Source organism: Saccoglossus kowalevskii, chromosome 12 (assembly GCF_978046115.1).
Source record: "Saccoglossus kowalevskii chromosome 12, keSacKowa6.1, whole genome shotgun sequence".
Lineage (NCBI taxonomy): Eukaryota > Metazoa > Hemichordata > Enteropneusta > Harrimaniidae > Saccoglossus > Saccoglossus kowalevskii.
Genome location: NC_140652.1, coordinates 28,287,937 through 28,305,017, shown reverse-complemented (window position 1 = coordinate 28,305,017; position 17,081 = coordinate 28,287,937).

Below are 17,081 nucleotides of genomic sequence, written 5' to 3'. Positions count from 1 at the left end.
CTTTACACATCTAATGTTGTATGTATATACTATAATGCTTTGCATGGTATTTTTAGCCACATCATATTCTGATTGTTACCATGCTTATACACATGGATCGTAATGATACTTACGTTCACATTCTCGGGCACCAATACCATTCACTTCTATGGGTTCGAATGCTCTTATGCCGTTGCCCCTATCATACTCATAGCGTAGATAATGGTAATCGAGACTACTTGTACAATCTACATCATTACAATTGGCAATATCTTCACAATCTATTAATTCACATTTCAAAGTTGAGAAGTCGTCATGTTTGTATATTATCCACCATCATTGTTCGCACGGAAGTAGACACATTATTGGTTCATTGATAGCATTTAGTTCGCATTGATAAAGGGCAGGTCGATGAAAACGACCGGAAAAAAACACGGCTTTTCGGCAACTTTATCAGTAAAGTTTTAAATGCAACGAACATGAATATATTCTGGCTTAGATGGTTCCATTTAAGTCGTTATTTTGCGTGATTATTCCGGGAATAACGATATTTTTCTGCCTGTTCCACCGAATACCGGTAATTTTTGTTGGCTCTTGCCTGGAGACGGGTGATGTTTTGTTGACGATCGGACCAAAATCGTGTACGGTATTGAAACCGTAGCTGTACATATTAATCCGAATATTTCCCCGGATTAGAAACACATCACAACTAATAACAACAGAAAATATTTGTTTGCTTCAATACTCAGCGTGGACGCCGAGTACCGGTGACATATTTAGATCGCCGTAGCAATGACGATCTAGTTCATAAATATCTGGCTGCGGTTTGTGCAACTTACAAAACATGTCAGAAAAATTAAATAAAATGTCTGTCACAGTAGTAAGTAACGAGCCGACAGCTTTAGTCCAAATGGCTTGTCCTTAACACAAACATGTGTGAATTGACGACAGAACATGAATTTTGCCTTCAAATGTGATTCCGCTATTAAATTAAATGTTTAATAAGAACGATATTTAATTCTGCCAAGGTATAAGTGGTCAGTTGGACAAGCCTATTGTGTGAGCCAAAAATAATGCTAATATAAGTCATATATGTAGGACAACAATAAATGAGATAACAAACCTACCAAGACATTTATTCACTTGAACTGTCTGATTTGGGCTGTTCAGAAACCATTCAAACTTCGGTAAAATTTCAATAACTTTGATTATTTAGATAATATGATATACCATTTTTCCGAAATATTAATTACTATGAAATACGTGTAGTTAATTGTGCGCCTGTATATGCGTTTAGCGAGGGTGCGCCATTAGCTATGTTAAAGTAAGGTTTGAGCGAAGCTGCTTCAGAAAATAGTTCATGTTACTTTAACGCATACTACTGTTCTATGGGCTAACAGTGAGCCGCTGTGGAGCGTGGGTGGGAGAGGCGATAACAACAGCTAAAGTAGAGAAAACACAATCCTGAACAACCAAATTATACGTTTAAAATGTAGGAGTAATCTTGACCAGACGAGTGTCAACAACTAGCTCAAAGTGCAGCAGCTTTCTTGAAGGTTTCAACCGATGGTTTCATTGGAGATGGTAACCAGGCGGTAAAAAAGTATTGCACGAAAATGAACAATGAAGTTCCAAAAATGTACTCTAATCTTGATCACAATTCCGATTAAGTAAATTACTAAAGCTGGTTTGAGCAGACATTCCTGGAAGAATTTTATTATTTTATTTTTGAACAAACTAACTGTGGTTTAGATAAATACAGCAACAAATAATGTGAGCTATATCTACGGAATATATTTCTATAACATTTATTGAAATATTCTTTTCAATACAAGTTAAAAATAAAACCGAATGACATTAGGTTGTGTAAATTGTGGTTATAGGTAAATCACTATGTTATGTCTAGACAATGTGAGATGATTTATAAAATTCATCTGTGACAGAATTACCCGTGAAGCTTGAATAGAACCAAACCAAATAAATATCGGGCGTGTGAAATGTTCGTAGTTTCTGCCATCCTGATTAAACCGATAAGAATTTAATATTACATATTTGAACAAATTTCTCCAGATATTCTAGAATATAGCCCTAAAATGTATTTTTTTGTTAATGGCAGCCGGTTGAATATGTGTACAAGTGTAACATTGTTGTAAAGTAATAATGTACATTACAAAAAAAAAACCAATAACAATATACTAAATCTACTTACACATAAGGCAGCATTCTCCGGCGTAACGTCCGGGACACACGCATTCTGAGCCCACAATAGTGCCTTCATTGAAACAGATACGCATACAAGCCCTTTTCTGGAAACGCTGTATGCACGATGTATGATGTGTGCGTTCCCGAGCTCTCTGCATCAATCCCGTCGGTCCTGATATTTATAGCACTGATATATATTGCAATTGTTATACAGAAAGCCAGACAAAATAGAATATCATTTTCATTTTGTGGGAAAATGTGGTGGGGTGTCGCATACGACTTATTTACCACTTCCGTGTCACTGAGAATGTCCTAGAACCGTACTGTGTCTGGGTGGAATATTCTAGATTTTTTTTAGAAACTGGTTGAATAGATAATAGAACACTGTAGGAGGCAATAGAAGGTAATCGAACATTCTAGTAAATTCCAGACTCATTATGTATGCTGATGTAAGGGTCTATTTATAGACAGTGTGAGTATATATAGGGGAGTTGTTCAGCATTGAGATCAGATCGGAGATCTCGTTGAATTGTATTGGAGTATCTAGTTATTGGAGTAGTGGAGTTTTACCGCGTTATTGTACTTGATGTTTGCAGAGTATAATAATACCAGTACCAGTTGAAACCTCATCTGTTGGCTCCGTGTTTGTATTTTATCATCGCCGCCAGGAAAGTCTTTCTGTTACAGTTGCCATTTTGGTATTTGAACCATCACACCTGTACTATACCAATTACGGTAATATTACGTTGCGTGTGACATGGGGTTACTTTCGATGTTACTATAATCAAAACCCATGTCATAATTTAGTTGTAATGTGCTCGTGATTGCTTCAAGATCCGTTGCCTCAAGTTGGGGTCAATTTTGTTTACTGAATAATTAATTAATTTAATAAATGTTAAGGATGTGTGACTTGCTTGTTTCACACGCTGTGCGTAGTTGTGTGCTTCTGTGACAATCTTAACTTTTTTATGTGCTCAGAGGTAAATAGTTTGAAGATATATTTCTATGACTTATCCTACATTATGTGTGTGCGCCTTCATAAAGTATGTATGTTTACAGTACAAACAAGGCTGGCTTAATTCAATAAGCCAGCAATGTAACTATAAGTTATTAATTTTATAAATACTACTTGCTGTTTGTATATTTAATTTAATTTAAATTGTATTAATTACAACTTAGTGTGCGCATACTCGAACAGCTGCATTTTAATTCATTGATGTTCAATTTAAAATTTGATTCAGCAACAATGTATTGATCATAATATATTACAAACGTATATAGCGCATTCGAGTGAAATAGTGTAGTTTACCTTGATTACCTTTTGAGAGATAGATCAGGGAGTGTCTATAAATTACATCATATCACACATATAATCATGTGTTGAGATTATGAGTAACGTAACATGACACAATATCAAGGCTTCGTTCTAACGTTTATGAAGTATGGAAGTTATTTTCGCGAGTGATGCTGTGTATTCTGATGCTATATTTCAAGAAGAATTATAACCATGGACATACATTGTGACTTCAATTGACATCGAAATCCTAACTTAGTGTCCAGGCAGATGTCATTCCTGCATTTGTTTTCTGGATGGTGATGCTCTTCAAAGCTGCCCGGTTTGTTCTGTAATGTGTTGACCTGTTTAATAAGGTATTTCGTCTGTTATTAAAAAAATATAATCTGTGTTTCCCTAAATAAACTGCGTTACCAATAAACTTCCCTAACTTTGTATTGGATATGGGAGACTGGATTCACCCTAGGCTACCTATTTAGGGGGTGCGATGCACTCTGCCTCAACTACCTCCGCGCAATGGAAAACTGTAAACTATAAAATTTGTGTTTACCGCGAGAATGAGAACGAAAGTACACAACATATGACAAAATATACAACTTACAAAAGCATAGCATATTTAGTACATTATATGCAACGAATATATATTTATATTATGTTTATTACACTATTTTACTCCTATGATTTTTGAATTCAGTAGCAACATAATCTTGTGTAGGCAACATAGTGACTTCCACCGCTGTGGTAATATACTTTTCTTGATTTGGTTTCTTTACAAATAAACCACACCAAAAATATACAATGGATGTGGTATTCGTGGATGTAACTATCGTGATGATTGTTGTGACAACACGTAGTTGCCAAATTGCACATATACAAAGTTCAATATTTTGGAATGTTCACTTGCCAAACTCATGGTCTTTATGTTAAGAAAAAAACATAGATGTGGTGAATGCATATGCTGTTTTCTTAAACCGCTTGCATGTTGTTTCTATTCGTACGGGTCGCATGATAAAGTAAAACAAACCATATGAAACATTGGATGTCATCACTTGCAGTCCTGGAATTGGGGGATGATATACTACTGTCTGTACATAGGTAAATGGTGGTCGGCATTTCCACTATCCCTATATAAAGGGGGACAAAAACTGTAATTATACTGCCTATATATATTTAAGGGGAATATAGCGATTTTTCCCTATGGAAAATTCAAATTGATGGACAGCTTATTAAAATGTTGAATATGTTTCGAGCGAAAAGTGAAACAAACACGCTATAAATTGTATTCCTTTTAGTTCATATACCTCTTTCATCTTAGAGTATTATGCTGTTTGCCTGTACATCCCGTTAAATTTAGCTTATTCTGGTACCCAACCACCTTTCCCCGATAATTCAATAGAGAAAATATGCACCGAGTGGTGTGGTATAAGATAAGCTGGTATGCTACAGTAGTGTGTTTTCATGATTTAAATATCACATTACACATACAATAATTTAAACACTGTCACTGTCGAAATAATCACTTATTTCAGTGCTGATTGTGCCAAATGCTAAGTGCTGGTGCTGATCGCAAAAAAATACATACACAAAATAAAACATGCTATATTTTATTCAGGGAAATATTGATTGACAACACTAAAAACAATACATGAAATTACCTTTTATGAATTCAAATTTGCATGGACATTTTGATCACACATTGAGTAAGCAGGTTATTTATTTGTGAAATATGGCGCGTGTCTAAGCGTGATACTTTAATGTTGTTGTCATATAGACACATTGTCAAAACGATAGTTTTGGATTTCACTCAAACTTGACTTACTTCGGGATTTAACAGAGTCAAAAAGCATACACAAATAAAGCGGCAAGCGGCGCTTTTCAGTCACAGATATGAATATATAATGAATGCTGCTAACATTTACTTTGATCTGATAGCAAACACCCCCTATCTGTCTCAATGAAACATTAAAATATGCGTTAAATTGAATATGTAGTGGTTATTTAAACCAAACTCGGTATGCCATTTAAATAATTACAAGTAAACGACCAGTCACGTAACAACCGCAAAAAAAGATTCGAACTCGCGCACATGGCGTAACGTCTCGCCACTTGCCTTGTCACAAATCCAAACATTATAAAATCACATTTATGAGGTATTTTGAATACACTGTAATTTGGCGAGTTATCTTCTGCATTGGGGAGGCAGCCGTCATTATGCAATTGTAAACTTCTCACGTCCAAGTACAAACTAAAGCTCAAATAATTGTCCTAGGTCTAACTGATCTTCCGTCGCAGATGACTTCAGTACCATGCAAGGCATACAACACAGTGAAGTCGAGTGTATCAATCCACAGGTTTAATAATGATTGAAAGATTAGGTAAAATACACTAACCAACAATACACTATCAGATAATAATATTATGCAAAACACTACCAAAACTGTCAACAACTGTCCACGATTTGCGTGTTCACATCAGGCGATGTGAGAACTCATTGTCCTTGGTGGGTCACAGCTACAGTGCACTCACTGGGTTATTACTGGTCAATCAAATCACGATGAATGTCACGATCACTGTTGTTTACATGCAGGAAACTGTTCACACACAGTGATTCAATATGCCGATTGCATCGTGTATCACTACACAATGTTTCCAGTTTCCACGCTCGAATGGTATTATAGGGATTACAGACTCGTTACATAGGCGCTGCCATATTGTTTACATCGTAAACGAGGTCAAATGACATCACACATTGATAATACTAGGCAGACGACGCCACTTGAGTTTCAAATTTCAACTGGAAATTCGTGGGCAAGGTATGGTAATGGGCAAGGTATGGTTATGGTCATGGGCAAGCTATGGTCATGGTCATGGTCATGGTCATGGGCAAGGTATGGTCATGGGCAAGGTATGGTCTTGGGAAATGAATGGTCATGGGCTACGTAATGTCATGGAAAATGTATGATCATGAAATTGAATGGTCTTTTGCAAGGTATTGTCATGAGCATGGTAAGGTCACAACCAATGTTCGGTCTAGGACAATGAATGGTCATGGACAATATATGGTCATGGGCAATGAATGGTCATGGGCAAAGAATAGTCATGGGCAAGGTATGGTCATGGGCAATGAATGGTTATAAAAAAGATATGGTCATGGGCAATGAATGGTCATGGGCAAGGTATGGTCATTGGCAAGGTATGGTCATGGACAAGGTGTGGTCATGGGCAAGGTGTGGTCATGGACAATATATGGTCATAGGCAATGAATGGTCATGCGCAAAGGATAGTCATGGGCAAGGTATGGTCATGGGCAATGAATGGTTATGGAAAATATATGGTCGTGGGCAATGAATGGTCATGGGCAAGGTATAATCATTGGCAAAGTATGGTCATGGACAAGGTGTGGTCATGGGCAATGAATGGTCATAGGCAATGAATGGTCATGGGCAAGGTATGGTCATTGGCAAAGTATGGTCATGGACAAGGTGTGGTCATGGGCATGGTATGGTCATGGGCAATGAATGGCCATGGGCAAGGTATAGTCATGGGCAAGGTATGGTCATGGGCAATGAATGGCCATGGGTGAGGTATGGTCATTGGCAAGGTATGGTCATGGACAATGAATGCACATGGGCAAGGGATGGTCATGGGCAAGGTAAGGTCATGGGCAGGGTAAGGTCATGGGCAATTAATGGTCATTGGCAAGGTATGGTCATGGGCAAAAAATGGTTATGAGCAGTGAATGGCCATGGGCAATGAATGTTCATGGGCAATGAATGTTCATGGGCAATGAATGGTCATGGGCAGGGTATTATCATTGGCAAGGTATGGTCATGGGCAAGGTATGGTCACGGGCAATGTATGATTATGAGCATTGAATCGTCACTGGCAAGGTATGGTTATGGTCAAGGTATGGTCATTGGCAAGGTATGGTCATCGACAATGAATGTACATGGGCAAGGTATAGTCATGGGTAAGGTATGGTCATGCGCAATGAATGGCCAATGACAAGGTATGGTCATTGGCAATGAATGGTCATCGGCAAGGTATATTCCTGGGCATGGTATAGTCATGGGCAATGAATGGCCATGGGCAAGATATGGTCATGGCCAATGAATTGTCATGGGTAAGGTATAGTCATGGGCAAGGTATGGTCATGGGCAAGGTAAGGTCATGGGCAGGGTAAGGTCATGGGCAACTAATGGTCATTTGCAAGGTATGGTCATGGGCAAAGAATGGTTATGAGCAGTGAATGGCCAAGGGCAATGAATGGTCATGGGCAATGAATGTTCAAGGGCAATGAATGGTCATGGGCAGGGTATGATCATTGGCAAGGTATGGTCATGGGCAAGGTATGGACATTGGCAAGGTATGGTCATGGACAATGAATGTACATGGGCAAGGTTTAGTCATCGGTAAGGTATGGTCATGGGTAATAAATGGCCATGGGCAAGGTATGGTCATTGGCAATAGATGGTTATGGTCATGGGCTAGGTATGGTCAGGGGCAAGGTATGGTCATGGGCAATAAATGGTCATGGGCAAGGTATTGTCACGGGCAATGTATGATTATGAGCATTGAATCGTCATTGGCAAGGTATGGTTGTGGTCAATGATTGGTTATGGGCAATGATTGGTCATGGGCAAGGTATTGTCAAGGGCAAGATATGGTCATGGGCAATGAATGGTCATCGGCAAGGTATAGTCATGGGCATGGTATGGTCATGCGCAATGAATGGCCATGGGCAAGGTATAGTCATGGGCAAGGTATGGTCATGGGCAATGAATGGCCATGGGTACGGTATGGGCATTGGCAAGGTATGGTCATGGACAATGAATGTACATGGGCAAGGTATGGTCATGGGCAAGGTATGGTCATGGGCAGGGTAAGGTCATGGGCAATTAATGGTCATTGGCAAGGTATGGTCATGGGCAAAAAATGGTTATGAGCAGTGAATGGCCATGGGCAATGCATGGTCATGGGCAGGGTGTTATCATTGGCAAGGTATGGTCATGGGCATGGTATGGTCATTGGCAAGGTATGGTCATGGACAATGAATGTACATGGGCAAGGTATAGTCATGGGCAAAGTATGGTCATGCACAATGAATGGCCAATGGCAAGGTATGGTCATAGGCAATGAATGGTCATCGGCAAGGTATAGTCATGGGCATGGTATTGTCATGGGCAATGAATGGCCATGGGCAAGATATGGTCATGGGCAATGAATGGTCATGGGCAATGAATGGTCATGGGCAAGGTATGGTCATAGGCAAGGTAAGGTCATGGGCAGGGTAAGGTCATGGGCAATTAATGGTCATTTGCAAGGTATGGTCATGGGCAAAGAATGGTTATGAGCAGTGAATGGCCATGGGCAATGAATGTTCATGGGCAATGTATAGTTATGGGTAAGGTATGGACATTGGCAAGGTATGGTCATGGACAATGAATGTACATGGGCAAGGTATAGTTTTGGGTAAGATATGGTCATGGGCAATGAATGGCCATGGGCAAGGTATGGTCATTGGCAATAAATGGTTATGGTCATGGGCTAGGTATGGTCAGGGGCAAGGTATGGTCATGGGCAATAAATGGTCATGGGCAAGGTATTGTCACGGGCAAAGTATGATCATGAGCATTGAGTGGTCATTGGCAAGGTATGGTTATGGTCAATGATTGGTCATGGGCAAGGTATTGTCAAGGGCAAGGTAAAGTCACAGGCAATGTATTGTCATGGGCAATGAATGGTCATGGGCAATTATTGGTCATGGGCAATTGATGGTCATGGTCAAGGTGTGGTCATGGGCAAGGTATGGTCATGGGTAATGAATGGTTATGATCATGGGCTAGGTATGGTCATGGGCAAGGTATGGTCATGGGCAATAAATGGTCATGGGCAAGGTATTGTCACGGGCAATGTGTGATCATGAGCATTTAATTTTCATTGGCATGGTATGGTTATGAGCAATGATTGGTCATGGGCAAGGTATTGTCAAGGGCAAGGTAAAGTCACAGGCAATGTATTGTCATGGACAATGAATGGTCGTGGGCAAGGTATTGTCAAGGGCAAGGTAAAGTCACAGGCAATGCATTGTCATGGACAATAAAAGATCGTGGGCGAGATATGGTCATGGGCAATGAATGGCCATGGGCAATGGATGGTCATAGTCAATTGATGGTCATGGTCAAGGTGTGGTCATGGGCAAGGTATGGTCATGGGCAATGAATGGTCATGGGCAATGAATGGTCATGGGCAAGGTATGTTCATGGGCAATGAGTTGTCCTCGGCAATGTAGAGTCACGGGCAATGTATAATCATAGACAATGAATGTTCATGGGCAAGGTATGAGCATGGGTGATGAATTGTTATGGGCAAGGTATGGTCAGGGGCAATAATTGGTCATGGGCAAGGTATGGTCATGGGCAATGAATGGTCATGGGCAAGGTATGGTCATGAGTAATAAATGATCATGGCAATGGATGACCATGGGCAATGGATGATCATAGGCAATGAATGGTCATGGGCAGGGTATGGTCATGGGTAAGGTATGGTCAGGGGCAATGAACGGTAATATGCAATGAAAGGTCACGGCAATTGATGATCATGGGCAATGAATGGTCATGAGCAATTAATGACCATGGGCAAGGTATAGTCATGGGCAATTAATGGTCATGGGTAATAAGTGATCATGATAATGGATGATCATGGGCAATGAATGGTCATGGACAGGGTATGGTCATGGGTAAGGTATGGTCAGGGGCAATGAATGGTAATGTGCAATGATTGGTCACGGGTAATGAATGATCACGGCAATTTATGATCATGGGCAATGAATGGTCATGGGCAATGAATGTTCATGAGCAATTAATGATCATGGGCAAGGTATGGTCATGGGCAATGAATGGCTATGGACAAGGTAAGGTCATGGAAAATCAATGGTCATAGGCAAGGTAAAGACACAAGCAATGTATGATCATGAACAAGGAATGGTCATTAGCAAGGTATGGTCATGGGCAATTAATGGTCACGGGTAATAAATGATCATGGCAATGGATGATCAATGGCAGTAGATGGTCATGGGCAGGGTATGGTCGGGGGAAATGAATGGTAATGTGAAATGAATGGTCATGGGCAATTAATGGTCATGGGCAATGAATTGTCATGGTCATTGAATGGTCATGGGCAGGGTATGGTCATGGTCAATGAATGGTCATGGTCAATGAATGGTAATGGGTAAGGTATGGTCAGGTGCAATGAATGACCATGGGCAATGAATGGTCATGGGCAGGGTATGGTCATGGGTAAGGTATGGTCAGGGAAATGAATGATCACGGCAATTGATGATCATGGGCAATGAATAGTCATGGTCAATGAATGGTCATAGTCAATGAATGGTAATGGGTAAGGTATGGTCAGGCGCAATGAACGGTCATGGGCAATTAATGGTCATGAGCGATTAATGGTCGTGGGCGATGTTTGGTAATGGACAATGAATGGTCATGGGCAAAGAATGGTCATAGGCAAGGTAAGTCACGGGCAATGTATTGTCATGGACAATGAATGGTCTATGGCAAGGAATGGTTATTGTCAATGAATGGTCATGGTGAATGAATGGTCATGGGTAAGGTATGGTCAGGGAAATGAATGGTAATGTGTAATGAATGGTCATGGACAATGAACGATCAAGGCAATGGATGATCATGGGCAATGAATGGTCGTGGTCAATGGATGGTCATGGTCAATGAATGGTAATGGGTAAGGTATGGTCAGGCGCAATGAATGATCATGGGCAATGAATGGTCATGGGTAGGGTATGGTCATGGGTAAGGTATGGTCAGGGAAATGAATGGTAATGTGTAATGAATGGTCATGGGCAATGAATGATCATGGCAATGGATGATCATGGGCAATGAATGGCCATGGGCAATGAATGGTCATGGTCAATGAATTGTAATGGGTAAGGTATGGTCAGGCGCAATGAACGGTCATGGGCAATTAATGGCCATGAGCGATTAATGGTCGTGGGCGATGCTTGGTAATGGACAATGAATGGTCATGGGCAAAGAATGGTCATAGGCAAGGTAAGTCACGGGCAACGTATTATCATGGACAACGAATGGTCTATGGCAAGGTATGGACATGGGCAATAAATGGTCATGGGTAATGAATGCTCGGGGATTGACGTTTTATCATTATTTATTCATCTTCAACTGCATTAGAAAGAAGATATATGTTTAGTACAGACACAATACAGAAATACAAACCAAGCATGTCCGTTACTTCGTCTTTCGTCAGTGACATTATTTGACGACGACGATTACATTGACATAGTTTCAGTTTTACAGTCAATGTCATGCATTGTCAGGAAAACACATTGTCATCGTTCACCAAAAACGATGAAATATATATTTTTGTGAAAAAATTGCAAAATCGTCTCTTCCATCAAACCATATGTGGAAACGACTTTCAGAACACACAAATAACTTCTATCCAATCAGATCTCACATTACACTTGTCTGCAAACCCGCGATGTATTTTTTTATGCAGTGGGTTACAATATGTAAGAAGGTTCTCCCGAACATTGGAAATTGTCCACACATCAGGAATAAAATAGATCACACACTTTACAATAATCAGAACAAGAGCGTTTACATGAAGAATTGAACTATTTTAACCATTAACAAAATAACACTATACTCGAAAATTCAAAACCTTTTGATATACCCGTTCTCATTTATGCATGTTTTCCTTCACTTTCTTCGTGACCAATGATTCAGAAACATGTTGTTTCCATGAACACAACAATTTACTCACCAGCCACTAAATTTATTGGCAAAGGACAATACGACAAGCTTTTGGTGGGAACGTTTCATGAACAACATCATTGTCATCTTGTATCACGAAGAAAGCCTCCTTATCACATTCTTCAATTTCCTGAACGCTGAGCATCACTTTGACAGACTATCCGTGGTTGGGCCAGAGACAGAGTACATTTTCTGATATATATTGCAAATCTATCGACTCACAACACTTTTTTTATTACAGCACTGATATCTCACAAAATATCCATTCCATGTGGTCGAGCACTACGTGTGTGCAGCATTTGACCTGAACTTTTCAAATCCCTATTTTCTACAACTAATTTTGTTAACTAATCACTACTCAGTTCACTCAGTACATTATTATAATTTTATAACCTTGACGCTTGGTTGGTTGATGTATTTCTACTGTTTTAACAATTATTGTCGCCTAGTTTACAGTACAGTTTGTTGTGTTTTATAGGTGCTATTAGGTATTACTGATGTTATCTTGGCCCCTTCGCCCAGACGTTTTCATTGTATTCTATTTTATAAGTACACATTTATTTTATTCTGCCTATAGTTATGGTTTACTTTAGTTTTTTTTTCTACCTCGAAACTAAATTAAATAAACTACACTATACATACGCGTTGGTGTATCTTTCAGTATTTACTACCTTTTCTGGTTTATCGACATCACTAACAATAGATCGGCCTAATTTAAGCGCATATATCGCTATCTCTGCATTGCTCCTTTTTGTGTATACCTGTTTGCTTAGGTGTTCAAACATCAGCATTTTATACCGACCCATTTGTAGTTGTGGTACCTCATAGATTTATTATGCCACAACTTCTGAATCCATCCATCTTCAGTGTTAAATAGTTTGTATTTTATGTAAACAGTTAAGATTCAATCAACATTAATATGTGATAAATTTACAGTATCATAAACTTTACTCATAGAAATATAAAACATATTAGTCTTATAGTTCGTTGTTCAAAAAGATAGATGAACAACACATTACTGGCATGGTGTGTTTCATTATTTACCTCTTAAATATTTCAATAAATATAATGTAAGCAATATGTAGACATTAAGAAACCTCCCTTTTGAGTCGAAGCATATATACAATGCACAATCGAATATGTTAAAAGAACCTGTCTACAAAGAAACGACTCTCTGACCTGATCGTTTGGTGTTAGAGACGAGTAGCTAATCAGGCACAATCTTGTAAGTAGCTTCACATTGCCCCTAGACCTTTCTTTGTGTGTCTTGAGCACACCCAAAAGCATTGTGTGAGTTGTACTTAAGCAATAACCCCCCGCCGAAGACGGATATACCACGAGATATTGCACAATTTACAACATATGCGGCGAGTGCATATATGGAGTGAATTGTGCAATATCAAGTGGTATACCCAACTTCGGCGGGGCTTTATTGCTATTATATTATATCAGTATATTGAAAATTCGAGAAAACTAGTAAAAAGAAGACCTTACTTGCATCTACTATAAGATCATGATTATGGCCTTTGAACATGAATATTTATAATAATAGTATGTAGTTGCACACTGAATACATAAACAAATGACATACGCAACAGTTAAAATTGAATACAAACTGATTTTTATTCCGACCGAAACGTATCCACAGTGAACAGAGCAGCGTAAACACAATATATTTTCTGACTGCCATTTGAAATACAGGGTCGAGTACAGTTTGGATCATTTTCCACGTATTCATTCTGGTTTTTGTACAATTTAGACTGTAATTTTCCCATCGAAAGTACAGTAGTGAAATACACTTTTTTTGTGACTCATCATAACTGTGGATATTTGACGTTCAGCGGGAATTGGCTCGACCGAAGTTTGAAACGCGGCGGTACGCGGTTGGGTGGTGCATCATGTACGGCGACCGGCACGGCGACCTCAGTCCCAACATCTGACCTAAATACATCTTTGGTATAACCGAAGTTTTGTGACAGTATGACTGGCAAGTATTGTCGTTGTTCTGGAGTAAATTTGACTCGGTTTCAAAGAAATCTGTAGTTCATTGTAACAATTAACAGTTGAGCAAATCAATCATAATCTTTAAAAGTACTGGACAATAAACTTGTGTAGAACCTGTACTACTGTCAACTTGGGTGCTGATTGCAAAGGGAGAGTTAAATCTTGGTTTTAGGGCTAGGCTTTGCATTATGTTGTGCTAGTCGCTCGATAAATGTTAGCATTGGGGGAGGGTTATGTCTAGATGATTCCTTAGCACGAGAGTTTAATTTGACTAACTATACTGCTCAAACCATATATAGATAAATATTTTGTGAAGAATTGTTGACCTGACCTACTGGGTGACTTCAAATGTATGAGACCCCTTCGGCTTGACATTTGATCTTGTATAACGTGTTGTAAATTAGGTACCAAAGTACATATGTGAAAGTACATATAGAAAATGACACGAATAATACATATGATATAGATAATGCATATTAGGCAATAATACATATAGGGCGAATATTATATATTAGGTGAATATTATTTATGAGATGTACTGCATTGCAGGTGCATATTGCATACGAGGTGAATATTACACATAAACCGAATTATACATAGGAGGTGTATATTACTTATTAAGTGATTAATAAACACGTTACCTTAGTCCAAAGAACATTGATGTCACACATCGCACACAATAAGTACAGACCGATACAAACAAAACTGATATCGAGGCCAATAAAGCTGACGTCAAATGCAGCTATCAGTGAGGGTCTTAACATTACTAATAATTAGCAAATTATAGAAATGGTCCAGGTATTGTATGGTGATAAACAAACCTTGAGCCACAATGGATGTATGTTTTCTGTAAGCTGCTACTTTGTATTCGTATGGATTCATTCATGCTTTTTGTTCAACAATCCTTAACACCTATGAATATATGAAGATACAAATATGAAGATATGTTCTACAAACCGACATCATCCAGGGCAACGAAGCCTGTCTTGGCAAGCATTAATATAATAAGAAATACATAAAATATGTAGGATTCGTGTTGAGCTGACAGTGAACCCAGTGAAAAAAAATATTAATTGAGCAGGAAACTCTTAATAATAATAATAATACAACTCTATGTGTATTGTCACACGCAACGTAATATTACCGTAATTGGTATAGTACAGGTGTGATGGTTCAAATACCAAAATGGCAACAGTAACAGAAAGACTTCCCTGGCGGCGATGATAAAATACGAACACGGAGCCAACAGATGAGGTTTCAACTGGTACTGGTATTATTATACTCTGCAAACATCAAGTACAATAACGCGGTAAAACTCCACTACTCCAATGACTAGATACTTAAACTCCAATCCAACATAAATAGACCATTACATCAACATACATAATGAGTCTGGAACTTACTACAAATTTCTAGAATGTTCCATTACCTTATATTGCCTCCTACAATGTTCTATTACCTATTTAACCATTTTCTAAAAATATAGAATATTCCACCCAGACACAGTCCGGTTCTAGAACATTCTCAGTGACACGGGAGTGGTAAATACGTCGTATGCGACATGTATGTACCGACTACATTTTTATTATCACGCGTAACATAGGTAAATTCGCCTGTTAAAGATTTATATCGATGCTTGCATAAGGTGTGAGGTGGGTGTGGGGCTCCTGAAAAAAACTCCGCCATGTTGTCGTTTCCAAAGTTGAGTCACCAAATATTGTGAACATTTCACTTTAACATATTATGGCCAACATATCTGGAAAATGAATGTGATGTAAGCAAACTAATCTGTATCCCAAATTGCCAGGTGATCTCATATCAATATGTTATTCAATTAATGCACATAAACTGTACTTGTTGAATAAAATATTTTTACATCCGTCGATACTGGAAACATAATATAACTTCATATCCGAATTTATTTAATAGACTTAATTTGCAAATTAAAAAGGCATTAAATTTGTCAACTGCAAATGAACAAATATATTCGACTAACCATTCGTGTATTTCTATGCCGATTTACGGAGTAAAATGCGTTTTCTGCAAAGTTATTATTCAGACGATTGTTCATTTAAGAAACAATCAAACAGAGAACCGTGTATTTACGTATACATTCTGCAGATCTGTAAACTATCTGTTGTGCAAGCATTGATATAAATTAGATCTGCGTATGCTGACGTATTTTTATCACAGCGTGGTCCGTGTGACATGTCTTATGTGGTATGTTGCTATTGTTATTATTGTTTATGTGATATCTGAATGGACAGAATTAAATTGCTTGATTTATTTGTATTCTAAGAATAGGAAGGTAGTTACCACATTTCACCACTATAATTTGCTGTTATAATTTTGTTTTAATTTTCAAAAAGAAGTATTTATTTTTAAAGAATATTTCATGAGTACGATCATTTTTGAAATATATATATAAATAAGTCAACCGATATATGCTTAGAAACAGGTGGCGTAATAACGCCAAATTATAATTGGGTATGCTCTGTTGTACCCAGGGTTCACGGGCTTGGACTCTGGAACTATGTGAACGACCTTTTTTCTTTTTCCCGTTATCATTTACTAACAAAGTGGTGCAAGGCGAGAGAGCGCGAAATGTGAAAGTGAGGTATTGAAATTGTTAAACATTCGAAGTATGTGCCAAATATTTGTGTAGGTGAGTTCACGATATACGAGAGCGCTTTGGAATTACCTGTTTTTGCATTGTTAAATTGCTAACAAGTACTGCCCTCTATGGCAGCTTATTACGCGGGCGACCCTTGTAGTTGCAATGTTGCCTGCCCTCTACGCTG